General features: G+C 42.0%; 1 protein-coding gene and 1 long non-coding RNA gene across 3 annotated transcripts in view; one reads left to right on the top strand and one right to left on the bottom strand.

The window, feature by feature from the left end:
* Nucleotides 1-19779, top strand: part of LOC143360360 (uncharacterized) — a 277601-nt gene that overhangs the window by 206955 nt on the left and 50867 nt on the right. The gene's annotated exons all lie outside the window — the stretch shown is intronic.
* Nucleotides 1136-2271, bottom strand: LOC143360392 (uncharacterized). Its single transcript, XR_013083265.1, has 3 exons — nucleotides 2047-2271; nucleotides 1407-1531; nucleotides 1136-1367 (listed from the first exon to the last, which is right to left on the bottom strand). It is a non-coding gene; the product is annotated as an uncharacterized LOC143360392 (long non-coding RNA).

Below are 19779 nucleotides of genomic sequence, written 5' to 3' on the forward strand. Positions count from 1 at the left end.
ATGGCTTTGACTTTCTCGGGAATTGGGCTAGACCCGTGCTGGTCAATGACATGACCGAGGAATTCGAGAGATGACTTCCCGAACTCGCACTTTTGGGTGTTTAGCGGAAGACAATATTCCTGCAAGCGTTGCAGGACTACGCGTAGGTGATCTTCATGCTCCTTTCTGTTCGAGGACGCAATCCTCGAGAATATCATCGATATACGCGAATACGAAGTCTAAATCCCCGAGGGCACGGTAGATGTAACGCTGGAAGGTTTGTCCGGCATTACGAAGGCCAAAGGGCATTACCGTGTGTTCGAAAAGTCCAAACGGGGTAATGACCGCCGTTTTCGGAATGTCAGACGGGGCGATCGGAATTTGTTGATACGCCCGGTGAAGGTCGAGCTTCGTGAAAACCGATTTTCCGTGAAGGTTCACGGAGTAATCGTGAAGATGGGGGACTGGATATTTATCAGGAATCGTTACCGCGTTGAGACGGCGGTAATCGCCGCAGACGCGCCAGCCTCCGTCCTTTTTCGGGACGAGATGAATAGGACTCGCCCAAGGACTGCTAGAAGGGCTGCAAATTCCCGAGCTGACGAGCTGTTTGAACTCTGCTTTCGCGGCGCGCAGTTTTTCCTGCGCTAGCCGCCGTGCGCGTTCCGCAATTGGTGGACCTTCGGTCATGATATGATGAAGGACGTCTTGTGGCGTACGGTCATTATTCTGTGACGGCCCGACGACGTTCGGAAACTCGGTTGAAATTCCGGCGAACGCGGACGCTGGATCGACCGATTTAACATCGCGCACGGACGAAGGTTTTACAGTGCCGGTGGCGGCAATCTTCGTCATGGGGTCGATCAGTTTGCGGAGGCGTAAGTCAACGAGCAGCCCGTAATGTTTTAGAAAGTCGGCACCGACGCAGAAATTCCACGGGAATGAACGGCGGAGGTTGAGATTCAAAGTCAAACGCTTCTCGCCGTACGTGTCAATCATTGTCTCATTTGCCGCGTAGAGTTTATAACCCGTTGGGCGACGCGAGCCTTTGGCGACTGGCAGCAAAGAGAGATCGGCTCCGGTGTCGATTAAGAAGGTGAGGCCGAGATCGCGGTCTCTTATGTGGAGACGATGAAATTCGGTACTAGACGGGCTCGCCTCCAAACAGCTAGTACTTTTCAGTTTTCCGTCACCCAGGAGCACGGCTTGACACAACGACGCGCATCTTTCCCGAACTTCCTGTGAAACCAGCACGCGGTTTCCTTCGGCAGAGAGCGGTTGTCGCGCGATCGATTCCTACTCCGTGAAGGGGTTCGTCGGCGGACGCGACTCTCGCGGGTGCGCGAAGTGGTTATGGATGCTAGTTGGCGCGTGAGGCGGTCGACTTTCTCTTCTAACGCGCGTAGGGAGGCGTCTCGGGGCGAGACGGCAGCTATCGCGGATGTGCCTGTCCCGGAGGCCTCAACGACCTTGTCGGCTAATTCGGCGAGCTTCCGCGGCTCGGAAACGTTCGCCATGGCCAGGACGGCACGGACATGCGACGGCAGCTGTTCTAGAAATACGGCGCGAATTATTTCATCGCTGCAAGACCCGTCGTTCAGGTTGAGGAGGCGCGTCAATATCTGGGACGGTTTGCCCTCACTCAGTACTTCGCCCTTCAAGAGCTGTCGGAGCTTGCTCTCGGCAGAAACAGCGTAGCTAGATATGATTCGTGCTTTTATTCGATCGTATAAATCCTCTGGACGAGGCGACATGAATAGTATGTCCTTGATCGTAGTGACAACGTCGTACTTCAACGCGGCCACCACTACATCAGCCATTGTTTTTTGGTTGTTAATCCTTGCCGCGGACAAGGATGACTCGACTTGTGCGAACCAAAGTACCGGATCTTCTTTGAAGAAATCGGGCACTTTTGGCTGCCGATATGAATCGATGCGACCCTGTAACAACGCATGGAGGAGTTCATCCTGAGTGAGCGGCGCGGGGGTAGTCATTTTGCGCGATTTCGCGAACACGCGTGTGTTCACACGGGCCGCGAATTATTCGAAACGCGCGCTCTGCGCAGACGTACGCAGTTTCGTAAAGGCACGGTGCGACGCGGTAAACACGAACTACCCGGTGTCGTAGCGGTCACGCGAGTCGACGGGGGAATCGACACGGCATAAACACAACAACGCGAAGGTCGCGAAACGGTTGAATCAACAGGTATACGCAAATGGCTTCGTAGATATTTTCGCCACGAGGTACTGCGCGGCGATCACGATCGTTTACAATAATGAGGCGAAATTTCGCATAATCAGAACGATACCTGTCGGCGCACGCATGGTTGGGCTCGTCGATAGACTGGCTGCAATGTGATGCTCGTCAAGGCGCCGGTGGTCGGTGGCTTCACGCAATTAGCGGAACTCCAGCGAGCTCGTCCTCTGAAGACGTCCAGGATGGCATCCGATGTGCAGTGTTCGACCTCGTGCAGCGAGCGGATAGCTCGCCGCCTGGAACCGGCAACAACAGCGTGCAGCGAGCGGACTGCTCGCCGCCAGGAAACAGCAATTTCTTCCTGGTGGTCTCCGTGAAAACGTGCACCAGCTTCCGGGCACGTGCAGCGTGGTTCTCGATTTTCAAATCACGGCGGGGTCACCAGTTGTAGGTTTAATGGTCCCGCGGATAAATGCGGAACCAAGATGCAGCCTACTCTGCACAGAACCCCTGGGAGACTTTCTATCGATAATGATTAACTCGTGTATGTAACGAAACAACTTTATTCGACTTCTCTTCGAGAGCGTCGGATCGAGACGTCCGTAAGATCGAGACGTCTGTCTCGATCGAGAGTCGGGCAGCGAGAGAGTACATAGGCGGTTCTCTCGCCTGCATTGCCCGAGGTTGGCGGTGCCAACCTCGTCGGAGCATATTCTCTAGGCGCGTGCCTAGGGGAATGGCGCGGCAGCGCCACTATCCCTACAATCGGTAGCGCGGCGGCGCGGTATCGTGGCGGTGGTTCGGTATCGCGGCGGCGGTTCGGACTCGCGGCGGTCCTGCGGCGGTATCGCCTCGGTGTCGGGGAGTCGGTCAGGTTAGCAGGAAGGTCCCGTAGGCTTGCGCCCCTCGGGGGAGGGATTCCTGCCCGTTTGCACGGTGCAGGCTCGGATGCGGGAACGGTGGTTTCGGTAGGAACGGGGTGCGGTTGGTCGGAGGTACAGTTGTGGCCTTATGTGGCGGTAGCGGTGCTCTGCGGAGATCGGCTCTCTACGTCGCATCGGACGCCTTGCCTCGACTGCCCCGTTTGGCGGTTCTCGTGGCCTATTTATTCCTCCCACCGCCCACTTCCACTCGCGAGCAGCCGTATCGTCGCGGTGGCCACCTCGCGGCCGCGACGGGAGGCTGCGCTCGGCCGTGGTCTCACGGCGCGCTCGCTGGGAGTGGGGCGGTGGTAGGCGCGGTGTTAGGCCAGCCTTAGATATACCCGTTACAAACATATATGTAAATATATAATTTCACTCCCCGACGGGGAATCAAACCCCGGTCTCTGGCGTGACAGGCGGGGATACTGACCACTTTTTTTTTGTAACATACGTTTATTCAGCAAAAAAAAATAACATTAACATAAATATATACAAGCAAACAAACAAACAAACAAAACAACAAGCTTAACAACGAAACAGAACAAAAATTTCCTTAAACGTACAAAAGGAGGCGTGGCTTATAAAATAGGAACTGAAGACTAAAGACTCGCCTATCGAGTACGCACAGTCTGGGCGGTCATATAAATATTGCAGTTACTGCTAAAACATATATATCTATTGCTACAACGTATAATATTGGGTCGGTTTTTGTGGGTGAGTATGAGGGAGGCGAATCCCTATGCTGCAACAGTTTCAAGGAGGTGGGGGACAAATGTACTATGCTAAGATATAAAAGATGTGAAAAATAAAGATAACATTAAAAATAACAAAAATAACATTCTCCCCGACGGGGAATCGAACCTTTTTTTTTTTGAAAAGTTTTTATTTGCAAGGTATAACAGTATATATATATATAACAGGCGCAAATAAAACTACGAAAAAATAACCTTATAATATATCAGTCTTATGAAGAATGAACACTTTGGTACTTCGCTTCATTACTATAATATTGGGGGGTATTGCACAGTAGGGGACTTAATCAACTATTGACAAAGTCTATTTTGTCGGACGGTAGTTTAAATACAGGTTAAAAACGTTATAAAAAAAGCCCTGTTTGTTATCTAATATTTGTGTGTGTGTGTATATATGTGTGTGTGCGTGCGTGCGTGCGTGCGTGTGTACTTAATCTAGAATACGATTATCTAGCAGCTTACGGCTGAGTTGTAATTGTGTATTTGTTGTTTGGCTATGTTTACCTACTACTTATTAAGTCTTAATTTGCACAAGCATAATTGCACTCTTCAATCTTATTTATCTACGAATATTACATTAGTTGGCGCTTCCTTGCTCATCTCTCCTGCGTCTTCGCCTTCTTAGCTCGTCAATAAATTTGCCGTCTTCTACTAACCACCAGTACTTATCCAATAGTCGGTGAAAATTGTTCCTGTCTCTATCAGGTATCGCGGTAGAGTACTTTATATTTGCAGGGTTCGTGGTGTGGTTGTATTTAAAGGTCTTGTCCGTTCTATTCCTTGCAGCATGGTAAATTAACGGGATGTTCATTTCATCCTGAATTAAGCCTATCTTGTCTATGTGTGTGAATGCTTGTGGGGTGACATAACCTGATATCATACTCTCCTCTATGTATATCTGTTGTATTTGTGTTCATTATTTCTATAAGGATATCGTTTTCTGTGTTTGGAATGCTAGCATGATAGTCACGTATTAGTTGAAGTATGTGGTTATCAATACGTGGTATGTCGGCTAGGTTGTAAAGTGTCTTATTGTTTATAAAGTGGTTGTTGTAAGTTTTCCTGTATATGTGTAGAGCAGCCCGTATACAATTCCTCTCAAATTTACGTATTTTCTTCATGGTTGCCGCGTTCACATTCCACCAGATCGGGACAGCATACGTAATTATTGGTCTGACTAATAAGAGGTAGCAAAGTAACGGTTGCGTCTCGCTTGCGTGAGGCGCGAGCGAGGCGCGCGGTCCCTCCCCTGGATTCGCTCAGCGACCAGGGTCCGGCGGGGAGGGAGAAGGAAATGGTTTAATGAAGCACGATGTGTCTGGTGGTAAATAAACTAATTTATTGCTAATTAGTATGTGTAATATGAGTGAAACCAAAGAATTAAATGCTGATAAGTGCGATATACTAAAGAAAATAATAATACTGAATAAACATTAAGAAAGATAATTTGTACAGAACGCGGAGCGGTCCGTGGGCTATCCGCCCGGATTTCCCGACGGTCCGGCGACGGGCTGGTGAAGGCCGGTTGTCTCTCCCCGGGCCTATTGACAGTTAAATTACGAGCGGTCAGTGGACCGTAACGGTGGATTCTGACGCGGGTGGCTTATCACTAACTAAACGGTCTATTCTACGCGAAACTATAATCTACGGTAACCGCGGGACGCCGGCACGGTTTCTCGAGTTTCGACGGTGTACGCGGGGAATACGCGACGCGGGCGAGACGTGCTCGCTAGAACGGTGCCTGCCGTCGGACGTCCTCGGCGCGGTTCGGGTACGGTCGCGACGCGTGTAGAGGACGCGGTGTGCGGGGAGCGCGGGCGAGCCGGACTCGCTAACGTGGTTCTGATTCGGGCGCTCTCGGCGCGGTCCCGAACTCTCCCGGTCCTCGAGGTGGTGTAACCGCCGCGGCCCAGCGAACGATAGTGAATCGGTTGTTTCCTGGGGCTGGGCACGCGGGGCGCGGAGAGGAGAGGGTAAGGAATCCGCGGAACCCCCCACCCGTCGTCCCCGCCCGACCGCGGCTCGAGCACGTAGGCACAGACGTAAACCTAATGCCTACGGCCCGAAACCGGCGAGGGCGCTCGTCTCCGGTAGTATACCGAGAGGCGAGCTCCACACGCTGCTGCGGCCGATCGACGACTAACGTGCGGAGCGCAACGCTGGATCCCTGAGGGGAGAGCGGGACGCGGGAACAGGTCCAGGTGGTGGGGATGACGGTCCGGAGTGTCGTATCCTCGGTGCTCTGAAAAGAGCAGGCCGGTGATCGACTGCCTCCCAGGATCCTGGTCGCGGTCTCGGTTTCGCGTAGGGGACGTAAACCCACTTACGCTCTGCCGATTCCAGCGCCTCGTCGTATTCGCCCGATAGTATACCGCGGCTAGCACGAGTTGGCGCGGCTGCGAGAGGATCTGGGCCCGGGTGTTCACCCGAGAGCTGCTCCAGACCAACTCCGGCTTCGGCTGGTTCCGTCGCGATCTTTATAGCCCGAACGCGGACCTCGTGTGCTCGTTCGCGAATCTTCGGCACGCTGCGATTGGTCCGCGCTCGGGCTGGATTCCGCGGATTGGCGCGCGGCTATCCCACACCGGTGATTGGTGCGGGCTAAGGTACAGAACTATTCGCAACGAGACACATACGTCTCGTTGCAAATTATTTTGGCTTTGTGTGATAGTGACTTATGAAAAAAGAGTCTATTGTATTTTCGGAACGAATTGGTGGCTTTTTGTAATTGTGTGGTGACATGTATGTTAAATTTAAAGAGGTAGTCGAGATGTACTCCTAGATATTTGACGCTTTTTTTATGTTGTATTGAGTAAGAGTTATTATTGTTTTGTATTGCTATACTGAAATTATTAATGTAGTGTCGTTTAGAGCTATTGAGGAATCTGAGTGGTTTATGGAAAAGAATAGTCTCACATTTAGTTGGGTTAATTTTTAAATTCCATTTAAGGTAATGCTGGTTGATTTGGTTAACCAGGAGTTCAAGCTTGTTTTGTACTATATTGGGATGTGTGTCTGCAACTAGTATGATTAGATCATCGGCGTATGCTGCAGAGTATGTATTATTGTTGGTGTTCAGTTGAAATAGATTAGTGATATTATGTGTGAAAATATTGAATAGTATGGGAGAGTTTACTGTTCCTTGTGTGAGGCCTTCTTTTACTGTGTATGAGATTGTTGAAAATAAATTACCATTCCAGGTGACGAAGCTTCCGTTTGTGACCATTCTCCATAGTATCTCAATGAGATCAGTGGGAAAGTTGAGATCGTTGAGTATGTAGATCAGGCCCTTTATCCATATAGAGTCAAAGGCCTTTTCTATATTAATGAGGCAAGCCCCGACTAGCTTTTTAGTGTGTACATTGGTAGTGATGTCATTTATGATTTTATGTACTGCATGGGTGGTAGAGTGTTTGTGTTTGAACCCAAATTGTGTATCTGGGATGATTCTATTGTCTGTAGTATGTTGGATAATTGATTTTTGTATAATGGCTTCAAAAACTTTGCTTATGGCTGGGGTAAGGCTAATGGGCCTATAACTGGAGATCTCATCTGGAGGTTTTCCTAATTTAGGAGTTGGAAGGACTTTAGCAGTTTTCCAGCTTTCAGGAAAGTATCTATTGTTTATACAATTATTAAAAAGAATTGTATATGCGATTATAAGGTTTCCAGGCAGGTGTTTTAATATAATCGGGGGGATTTCGTCTAAGCCTGATGAGGATTTATTCGGGAGGTATTTGCAAATGTATCTGGTATGGAATGGATTGCAAAAGAGAGAGTTCGCTGTATTATCAGGGTTAATCGCTGAATTGGTCTCTGAGAATGTTGTTATCGTTGTTTTACTTCTAAGGTTATTTTTAAATATGTTGATTAGTCTAGATGCATCTTTCTCTACTATTTCTTTTATGGGATTGGAGGTGTTGGTGTATCTGGGTGAGTTGATCTTTTCATAGTAAGCACCGAATATGTTAAGAACATCTATGGGATTTTGTACGTAATATTTATCATTGTGGAATATGAACTCTTCTTTTTGGTAGTTGCATCTACAAAAGAAGATTTTCATCTTCTTTTTGCACAGTGATGTTGTCTAATTTTAGTTGCGATTTAGGTCTGAAGAATCTGTTTATTTTAGGGAAAAAGGAGTCTGATTTTCTATAATCTATGGTTTTGATTAAGGAGTCCCAGTACTTTGTGTAGGATTTAGCATATTCAAGTTTTAATAAATAGTTAATTTTTGCTAATATCTCTTTGAGGAATGTTGTATCGTGGTAAGGAATATTGTTGTGTATGTGTCTGTATGTTCTGTGTAATGAGGTTAGAATGAAGGATTTGTATTTGTGTAACTTTTCGATCTTGGTGTTGGTATAGTTAAGTATGTTATCACTGGGCTTATACTTAGGGACTGTTTGTGCAATAGTGTGCTTGATTAATGTCTCCGTTGCTGCAAGGTAAGCTTCAATTTCCTCTATTGATAGGTTCCTGTTGTGTGGTATGTCCATATTGTAGTTTTTTGATAGTTTTTTGCTAAACTGTTTCCATCTTGTCTTCTTATAAGTGTATCTGTATGTATCATTTGGATCGATGCTTTCTGTGTTGAAGGGTAGTTTAACTGTGAAAACTATTGCTCGGTGGTCGCTGTTGTAGTGTGCTGTGATTATCTTCCTATTGGAGAGGTCAGGAATGTCCAGTCTTCCGTCAACTATGCCTAGGTCCAGAAATGTATTAGCACTAGGGAATGTTGGTGCCTTGGGGGGGAGTATTATTGTGCGGTATAAGATTGCTGCCGTTGACATTTCCCAATTTTTTAGCGTTGCACCTTTTTTATTGGTGGTTCTATCACCCCATATTGTATGCCTTGAGTTAAGGTCACCTGCTAACACGTAATAGTGGTTGTGTTCATGCAATTTCAGCTTTTCAAAAAGATGGTTCATTTCTTCAATATAGACAGTTTTGTCTTTATTGTTAGCATATGCTGCAATAATATAAATGTATAGGTTATGCTTTAGTTTAATTCTAATAGTGGTGTATTCTAGAATTTGGTTCTTTCTGGACGAAGGTGTATAGACTGTCTCGTATGGTATGTGTGCTTTAATTAGGATGGCAGTACCTCCTCCTGCATTATTGTCCTGTCGGTCGTTTCTGATTATATGGTAATTCGAGAATTGTATTTTATATCTGCTTGAGAGTTTAGTTTCTGATATTAGAGCAATGTCGATGTCCTTGGTGTTGATGAATTCAAGCAGATCGTATCGTTTATTTAGGGAGACGAGTGGATTTACATTTATGGCGGCTATTTTGACCTCTGGTATTATGCGAGTGTAGCAGGGTGTATTATTCATCGTGGAGGTTGAATGTTTCATATAGCTCGTTTATTTTCATGGAGTTGTTGCTAACTGCTTGGATTATGGGAGCCAATTGTGAGCCTATAGTCTCTACGATTAGTTGCCTAATTTGCTCCATTATATTATTCGAGCTTAGGTTAGGTTGAGCATCGTGTTCTGAATTATGTGTGGAGCTTCCTTTCGAGAAGAGATGCTGGATATTGTTGGCGTTAGAGAGCCACGCGTTCGTTGTTGATGGGGCTGTTGTGATGTTTGTGCTGTAGACCTTTTGAGAGGCTGCAGCATTATTGGGTTGCATGGTCTGTGGATTGGTGATTTGATGGATTTTTAGGATTCTTTCTTCTCTTTTGGATTGCTTCATTTGCTCATCCTTGGTTTTAATATCCAGGAAAAACTGGTAGAATGGGCATCCATGATATGAGGCAGGGTGTCCATAGGCTTCACAATTTACGCAATATATCGTTGAGCGGTCTGAGTTCAGGGGCACTTTGCAGTCCCCCGGATTATGGGCGTCTTTGCATTTGACACATCTATATCCAAGGTTGCAGTTGATGCTAGTGTGTCCTAACCTTTGGCATTTTTTACATTGATGGATATCCTTCTTCTTGAGAGGTTCCCACTTTACCACTTGGTGTAGTAGAGTTCTGGTTTTAGTTAATTCAGAAGTGGTGCTTCCGTTCGTCAACTGAATTAGGAAGCTGTATTGATCCCGGTTGCGTTTGTTCAAATTAATTTTATTTATTTTCTGGATGTTAACCTGAGGTAGTTTTAGCTCTGTTATTTCTTTAAGGAGATCAGCTTCTGTAAAATTTCCGTTTATTCCCTTTAGTATGAGGTTCTTTGGTTTTAGCTGTTTCGGTGTGTAAGAGAAGTATTTTATATTATTCTGCGTTAGGTGATCCTTGGCTATGTTGAAAGTGTCAATACTTTTACAGAATATGGTGTGAGCTAGTTCCTCTTGTTGCTTGACAGAGAATTGGTTGATTAGTTGAGTCGACTGCTTTAAGATATTAATGAGCTCCGTTATATTAACATTTACTACGTATATGGGTGGTGGCTTGCAACTGTTGATTGGTTTGCTACTTCTGGGAGAGTTCTCCGCTGTAACAGTAGTAGAGTTGGCAGTTTGGGAACTTGGAGAGATGGTTGTATTCGTTGTAGCCAGGTTGTCTAGAGATGCGAACATATTGTTAGCCAATATGGAATCCGGTCCTACTTGGCTATTGGATTGTATTGTTCTAAAGGTTTTCTTCGGGAGATTCCATTGCGTGGTCCTGAGCGTGCTCGGATGCATTACGATGTCTTCTGTGGACTGTGCTAATGGCCTTTTTTTGCCAATTAAGTTAGGGGGGGGTGGAGGATGTGCGGTTGTTGAGTTCCTTTAATGCAGCTCTGACTAATTTGTCTGCTGAGAACAGCTTGACTAGCATTTGGTTCAGGTACAGATTCGATCTGATTTTGACATTCGGGTTTGCGGACCCGGGCGGTCTATTTTCTTTGCTGGTGCCAGGCCGGCTATGGTCCTTAGGGTGGCCCATTTGGTGGCGGGCAGGAGTATTAGAGGCAAGCCCCTCACCCTTCCCGTTCATGATGAACCGGTGACAGGGGGTGGGGGGCGCACAAGAACGCTGGGTCCTCTCTTTAGTTCTGTTAGCGCATGCGCCACACAATGCGAGCAAAACAGCCGTCCTAACCCTCCGTACAAGGGCAGCAATATTTGGCGGAAATATACAGTAATACCGCGATATGAACTTCGTGCTTATTATCACCAATGGATAGTTATCACTAACACTTTACACTAATCACTTCTGCATCGTAATCGGAGCCTGTTTATGGCAAACACAAACTTTTTAAATAGCACTCTCTTTACCACGCGTGCTACTGTTACGAGGGTGGCGCCCTCTCACGGGGAATCGAACCCCGGTCTCCCGCGTGACAGGCGGGGATACTAACCACATTTTTTTGGAACAATGTGTTTATTGTGCCAATAAATACAACATATAGAGCGGGTACAATAAACTTAAACACAAAAAAAAGTATAACAAGGCATAATACACTTATGAGACTAAAGGCTCCGTTTTCGGAGCACGCACGGTCTTAACGCTAGTGTTTGTTTTGTGCACTCATTGCTACTACATGATTATCTTATGAGATATACTTATCTAGATTATGGCTATGGAATATGTGCGCAGCTGGGCACGAGAGCTGTACAGTCGGTTTTATATTTAGGGGGGGTGGATATATAAAAAAATGATTTTTATATTTAATACTTATTTGCTAGACTAAAATATACTATAATATAACAAAAATATAACTTCTCCCCGGCGGGGAATCGAACCCCGGTCTCCCGCGTGACAGGCGGGGATACTGACCACTTTTTTTTGTAACAGGGCGTTTATTGTGCCAAATAAATACAATATATACAACGGTACAATAAACTTAAACGATAAAAAAAAAGTATAACAGATATAAATGTTTAATATATAAACTAAAGGCTCGGAGGTCCGGGCACGCACGGTTTAATACTATGGGTATATATTTACATGTATACGGCACTTATTGCACACACAACTATTAACGCTTACACTAAGTATGTCTTAACTTAATTAGGGATGCTTATACAGGGTGGCCCACATAACTCTGAACAGCTCAATATCTCGAAAACTATGCCATCGATTTTAAAGTTCTTAGTCTTAAATTGCATGGAACTGAAGGGCCTTTCTGACTACATAAACGTGAAGTGGCCTCCCTTCCCTTTTAACGGGGGAGGGGAGGTACCTTTATAATTTTAAATGGAACCCCCTATAAAATGTTACATATTTAGATTCTACCGGAAAAAACAAGTCAATTTTGTCTGAAACATTTTTTTGTCAGATACTTCCATGATGAGATATAACAGTTTAAAGTTTCGAGTTGTAGGTACTTGAAGCGCTCGGAAATAGCGTTATGGAATTATACGCGCTTGAGTCCTTTGCTTATTCGTGAAGAAATAAAATGTACTTTAAATTAAATGTTCAAAATGTCCTCCACGGGCTTGTAAACATTTATTTACTCGAAACATCAAAGTTGTTCTAACACTTTTTAACATTTCGGGAGTCACTGAAGCGCAAGCGTCATGTATTCTTTGTTTCATATCCTCTTTTGTCGTCGGCGGTTCAAACATAACTTTGTCCTTTACATATCCCCATAAGAAAAAATCTAATGGTGTTAGATCGGGGGATCGAGGAGGCCATTGACGAGGTCCCCCACGATCTATCCATTTGTTCCCAAATTTTTCGTTCAAAAATTGCCTGGTGATGATTGCAAAATGTGGAGGAGCGCCGTCTTGTTGGAACCACATTTCTCTTCTGACGTGCAGTGGCACATCTTCCAAAAGCGCAGGCAAATGATTTTTTAAGAAATCACAATAACTTGCAGATGTTACAGTTTCTTGAAAAAAATAAGGTCCAATCACAAAATCTCCTATTAGGTCACACCAAACATTTAAAGACCATCGATGTTGAAAGGAAACACATCGCATCCAATTTGGGTTTTCCACGGCCCAATAATGCAGATTATGTCTATTTACATGCCCTGAATTCATAAAAGTGGCCTCATCGGAAAAAAATATTTTGCACAAAAAGTCATTTTCCACAACACCCTGCAGCCACTCACAAAATCTTACGCGGTGATCGTAATCTGCTATCGAAAGCTCTTGTGCTAAAACCATGTGATATGGATGATACTTTTGCCGTTTCAAAATTCGTTGAATTGATGAACGACTAATATGTGATGTTTGTGCAAGTGTACGTTGACTAATATGAGGATTTAATGTAATTGCAGCAAGAATACTGGCACTATTATTTTCATTAGTGACAGCTTTAGGTTTATTGCGAGTTTTTTTACACAATTCACTGTGCTCGCGAAGCCGCTTTTCTAAATTATGAAATGTTGCATGACATTTTTTGATCCCATAACGTTCAAAAAACACCTAACGTTAATAACATATTCACTTCTGTGTCAAAAGTAGCCATAATCACAATGTTACTGCTTGAATAACAGCTCTAAACTGAAAACATTTTCATAGATAAGTGAGTCAAACTCAAGAATTGTAAATATTATTGTTTGTGTTTCTTCATGAATAACCAAAGGACTCAAGCGCGTATAATTCCATAACGCTATTTCCGAGCGCTTCAAGTACCTACAACTCGAAACTTCAAACTGTTAGATCTCATCATGGAAGTATCTGACAAAAAAATGTTTCAGACAAAATTGACTTGTTTTTTCCGGTAGAATCTAAATATGTAACATTTTATAGGGGGTTCCATTTAAAATTACAAAGGTACCTCCCCTCCCCCATTAAAGGGGAAGGGAGGCCACTTCACGTTTATGTAGTCAGAAAGGCCCTTCAGTTCCATGCAATTGAAGACTAAGAACTTTAAAATCGATGGCATAGTTTTCGAGATATTGAGCTGTTCAGAGTTATGTGGGCCACCCTGTATATATATATGTTTATATGTACAGAAAGGCACGGATTGGGAAAAACTGTACAATCTTTGGTTTTATGGGTTGATTTGATAGAAGTTAGTTGATCATATATGATATTTATAACTATGCTTATAATATAATCTGATTAAAAATACTTAATGGTAGATATTGCGGGTGGTTATTCTACTTTGTTGCTACTATTATTCGTCATTGCACTGTTAAATTTACATCTTTGGTCGGGGATTATTTGTACATTATTGCCATTTAGTTTAGTTATAAACTAGGTTTGTACGCAACTTATTTCTAAATTTTACATGAGGTAACGATTGAGCTTCTTATTACTAAAATACTATATAAAGGTATTTAAAAATATAATCTGGTATAGAATTTATAATTTGATAAAATATATGTAAAAATATAATTTCACTCCCCGACGGGGAATAGAACCCCGGTCTCCCGCGTGACAGGCGGGGATATTGACCACTCTTTTTTTGTAACAATGTGTTTATTGTGCCAATAAATACAATATATACAGCGGGTACAATAAACTTAAACACAAAAAAAAAGTATAACAAGGTATAATACACTTATGAGACTAAAGGCTCCGTTTTCGGAGCACGCACGGTCTTAACGCTAGTGTTTGTTTTTGTGCACTTATTGCTATTACATGATTATCTTATGAGATATACTTATCTAGATTATGGCTATGGAATATGTGCGCAGCTAGGCACGAGAGCTGTACAATCGGTTTTATATTTAGGGGGTGGGGGGAAGAGAAAGAAAAGATTTTTATATGTGATACGTATTTGCTAGACTAAAATTATACTATAAAATAACAAAAAAATATATTAGGATTGGGTATTTAAATAATTTACTTCACTGGAGAATTCGCTATAACTGTTTTATTAAACAGCGCGGAAGGACGATGTAACCAGTTCGGCTAACGGACTCGAAGTGAAGAAAAGAAAAAGCAGGGGCGAAAGAGAAATCTTTCGTCCACTTGAAATAAGGGAAAAACCCAGGCCTGCATCGTTTATTGCCCTGGCCCTCGGCTACGACAAATACCAGGCCTATGGGCCCGATGACATCTGGTCTGTTATTCTAAGATAGAGAAAGCTACAGTGTTTCTCATGGACAACGTAATTTATTTTTGCTCTTTTGGCAGTTGCATTATTATTGCTAATAATCCAACACGCCCCCTCAAAAATGAATCAGTTGACTGTAAATATTCTTTCCAAAAATCTACCTTACTATTAATAGAATATATAGTAGTAATATCTACTATTAAAATCAAACACATAAGAAATGATAAATCGTCCTTCTTTGCTTTCTCTGGGGAATACACATGGTCCAACATTCGTTGCGAGGATTAGGGAAATCCAGTAAAACCTAATCAGACCATTTCAAATGGTTAACTATGTATGACAATAAAATGTAATATAAAATAAAATCAATGTAGTCCCATCTGCGCTCTGAATTCCATGAATTTGACTCCTGCCAATGGTTTAGTAAATGCATCAGCTACTTGGCGTTCTGTACAGACAAATTCAAGTTTAATGACATTTTTCTCTATTTGTTCCCTAGAAAAATGATACTTGATATCGATATGCTTTGATCTTTTATGATTTCCTGGATTATTCGCTATACTTATGCAGCCGTTATTATCTTCATAAATTATAATCGGCTTCGAAATGTTTATATTAATGCTGAGGGCCAACGATTTCAACCAGACAGCTTCTCTTACAGCTTCAAAAAGTACCATATATTCTGCTTCCGTTGAGGAGGCAGCCACAGATGTCTGTCTTTTTGTCGACCAGCAAATTGTATATTTATCAAATAATTGAAACAAGTACCCGGTCGTACTTTTTCTATCGGTTTCATCGTGTCCTCCCCAATCAGCATCAACATATCCACTTATTATATTATTATAGTTACCTCTAATATAATTTAGTTTGACATTAATGTAGGATTGAGACGGGTAACGGACTAACAAAGTGTTCAATAAAACAAGAATTTAATATGAAAGGTCCAGAAAATAGGTTCAACGTACAATCAACTGCTCACGCTCGTGGTTCGAAGACGAAAGACCCCCAGGCCCGGCGCCTCCGCGCGTTTTATTTGTTTTTCCGCGTTCTCGAATCTTCGATGATCGCAACGGTCGCCACGCTTCTCGAAGCTTCCGAATCGTCGATACTCGCAACGGTCGCCACGCTTCTCGAAGCTTCCCGAATCGCCGATGCGTCTCTATGGCGGGAACGATCGCAACGTTCCGAAACGTCGCATCGAGACGCCTTCGCGGAAGGAACGCTCGCGCTCCCACATTAATTGAACCTTTCAGGTATCTCAGTACTCGCTTCAAATTTAGCCAGAGTTCCTTATTATTTTTATTTGTATACCTGCTCAAAATATTCACTGCTATGCTTATATCAGGTCTTGTACATATCATAATATACATTAAGCAACCGATTAAATTTCTACACGGTGCTTCACACTCTTCATCTGAATTTAATGCTTTATAATCCAGTTTATTCGGAAGAGGCGAACTAACAGCTTTACATTCATTCATTTTGAATTTTTCTAAAACTGCTTTTATGTATGTACTCTGATCTAAGGTTATTTTGCAGTCAATTCTTTCAACTTTAATTCCTAAGAAATGTCTAATCTCATTCAAATCTCTCATACTAAATTTTTGCATCAAATAATTTTTAAAATTGGTCATTGTTTCTTTATTTCCAGTAGCAATCACAAGATCATCCACATATAACAGAACATATATATTTTCGGATACATGTCCTCTATCCAGAAAATATATACAACGATCTACTGATGAACTTCGGAATCCTTTCTCAACAAGATTTTTCTCAAAAACTTCAAACCAGCATCTTGCTGCTTGTTTCAAACCATATATTGCTTTATTCAATTTAAATACTTCATTGCTTTTACTTTTGACTCCTTCAGGAACTTTCATATATATATTTGTTCCTTTAATATACCGTTAAGAAAGGCAGTCTTTACATCCATATGATGTATCAATAAATTAAATTGATTTGCGAAAGCAATTATAAACCTAAAGCTTGAAATTCTAGCAACTGGTGCGAATGTTTCATTATAGTCAGTTAAATATTCCTGACTAAAACCACGCGCAACCAGTCGTGCCTTATATTTTGTTGGATTTCCGTGTTCATCATGTTTAATCGTAAATATCCACTTACAGTCTACTATATTAGTATTATTCGGTCTTTCTACTAATTCCCATGTTTTGTTTACTGCATGTGAATTTAATTCATAATCGATAGCTTGTTCCCATAGAACTCTATCTTCTCTTAATTTTATTTCTATAAACGAACTGGGAATTTTTTCCGGCGAACGATTGTGTATACATAAGAAGATCGTCTTGTATATTACTTTCGTCGTAAGAAATATTAGGTTGATTATTGATTCTATCACTTCTCCTAAGATTCTGTTTTTCTGGCATTTCTACTTTATCATTTTGAGATAATGACTTTTCGTGCGTATCTGTTTCTTTTACAGATTCATTAGGTTCATCTCCTAATTTCTTTTCAGGGATTGTACTCGACTTTGATATATCTGATTTATCATTATCAGATTTATGAGGCTTTTCATTCAATTTTACTGATTTTGACCTTATGTCGGATGCATCAGTTTCATTTCCGGGACCAGCATTATCCCTTTCTATCCTCATTTCCGGACGAGTTTTTAAATAATTGACTTCATCAATTATCACATCCCTGGCTATTATAAATTTACCAGTTCTCACGTCCCATACTTTATAACCGTTTGGTTCATAACCAACTAGAATACCTTTCGTTGATTTCTCATCGAACTTAGTTTTTCTAAATTTGCTATGAACGTACACGGTAGACCCGAACATCTTTAAATATTTAACTTTGGGCTTTTTACCATGCCACAATTCAAATGGTGTTTTATCTACCTTTAACCCTCTAGTTGGGGTTCGATTAATTAAAAACGTAGCAGTAAGAACTGCCTCGCCCCAAAATACTTTATTCAAATCAGCACCACTTATCATTGTCCGTGCTTTTTCAGTTATTGTTCTAACCATTCGTTCTGAAACACTGTTCAATTGAGGGGTTCGTGGAACTGTTAAATGGTAACTAATACCTTTTTGCACGCAATAGTCCTTCATCTCATTTGATAAATATTCTCTACCATTATCAGAATATAAGTTTACGATTTTTTAATTAAAATGAGATTCACTCTTTGCAACAAAATCTATAAAAACAGAAAAAACATATGACTTATACGAGATTAAAAATGTTACACAATAATGAGTGAATTCATCTACAAATATTACATAATAATTTTTATCATCAATCGTGGGCGGAGTAATAGGCCCACAAACATCAGAGTGAACAATAAACAGTGGTCGTATTACATGACTTTTATCTTTTACTTTTTCAAATGGCAATCGTGCTTGTTTTCCTATTATACAAGCTTCACATAAATCATCATTAGGCGCAATTTGATTGAGATATTCTATATCATCGACCATTTGTTTATTCTTTAACTCTAAGAATTTTGATCTTCCTATGTGTCCCAAACGCTTATGCCATAATTCATAATTATTATCATTTACATTATTTATTTGTATGTTAGTCTTTCTTACCCTCTGTTGAACAGCCTTGAATTCAATGGCAATTAAATTGCTTAAGGGCTTACCGGTCATGATGATCTTTCCGTTCTTTAAAACGGTCGCACCATTTTCGTCGAACACTATTTTCATACCGGCCTGCTGCATCCTTCGCACAGACAAAAGATTGTGCGGTACGTCCGGGCAGAATAGCACGTTCTCCAAGGTCCCCGGGACTCCGACGTTGCTGATCAGGTTAACACTTCCCTTTTTCGTTGCATTTATATGTGCGCCATTCTTAGCCACCGAAATTTTTATGGGTGGATTTAGATCTTCATAATCGGTGAATATATCATCCTGTTTGATTATATGGTCCGACGCTCCTGAGTCCAGAAGGAAAGTTATCTTGTTCGTTGTTTGTATCGTGTTTCGTCCTGCCATAAATACAAACACAGAGCCGCTTGCCTGAGCTGCTGCCGGCTCATTCATTTCTACGTTTACGGTTTGTGCAGACTTATTATTTTCATTATTGTATTTGAGGCTCTTTTGATAATAGTAACAGTCCTTTATCTTGTGACCTTTTCGTCCACAATGATGGCATTTTGTTTGTTTGTCTGTTATTCCTACTTTGTAGGATTGATTTCTCTTTTGTTTAAATGCTGTTTTAAACTTCATCTGATTATTCGTAGTAAATCTTTTCTGATTTGTCAATAAAACTTTAGCGCTTGTGTTCGCACTTTCGGTTTTCAATTTTATCTCGTGGTCCAGTAACTGCGTTTTTACAAAATTCAGGGTGAGGTTGTCTTCTGACAATGTTTCAATTGCCGTAATTACTCCATTGTATGAGTCAGGCAGTGTTAATAGCATGTGAGCCACTTTGTCTGCTTCCTCCACTTTTGCACCTGCTCCACACAATTCTGTAATTAAATCATCAAAGATGATAAAATGTTTAACTAAAGGCATGTCGCCTCCTAATTTGAGTGTTAGCAATTTCTTTCTTATGACTAACTGTGACGCCATACTTTTCCTTTCGAAGACTGCATCTAGCTTTTGTATAATTTCTTTAGCGGTACTGCACGTACTCGCTAATCCGAGGAAAGAGTCCGATAAATATTTCACGATTATACTTTTCGCTCTTTTCTCAGCCCGTATCCAGTCTTCGGTCAGCTTCTCTGGATTATCTTCAATTACTTTTAGCACATCTAATTCATTCATTACAGTACGTATTTTCAGTTTCCACGTACTATAACGTTCTCCGTTGAAGGGCTGAATGTTTCTTTTTCCGCTTAAGAATTCCATTTTTCAATAAAGTTCCTCTTAGTATATAATAAAAGTTATAGTTCAACAGTACACAGTCTATTCACTATTCTTATTCACTATTGTTTCTTAACACTATTTCGATATGTATACTGTTTTTATAATCACTATAGTTCACTACACTTATTCAATATTGTTTCTTAACACTAACACACGCGATATATATATATATATCAGGGGTTTTCTATAGTCAG

Source organism: Halictus rubicundus, chromosome 13 (genome assembly GCF_050948215.1).
Source record: "Halictus rubicundus isolate RS-2024b chromosome 13, iyHalRubi1_principal, whole genome shotgun sequence".
Lineage (NCBI taxonomy): Eukaryota > Metazoa > Arthropoda > Insecta > Hymenoptera > Halictidae > Halictus > Halictus rubicundus.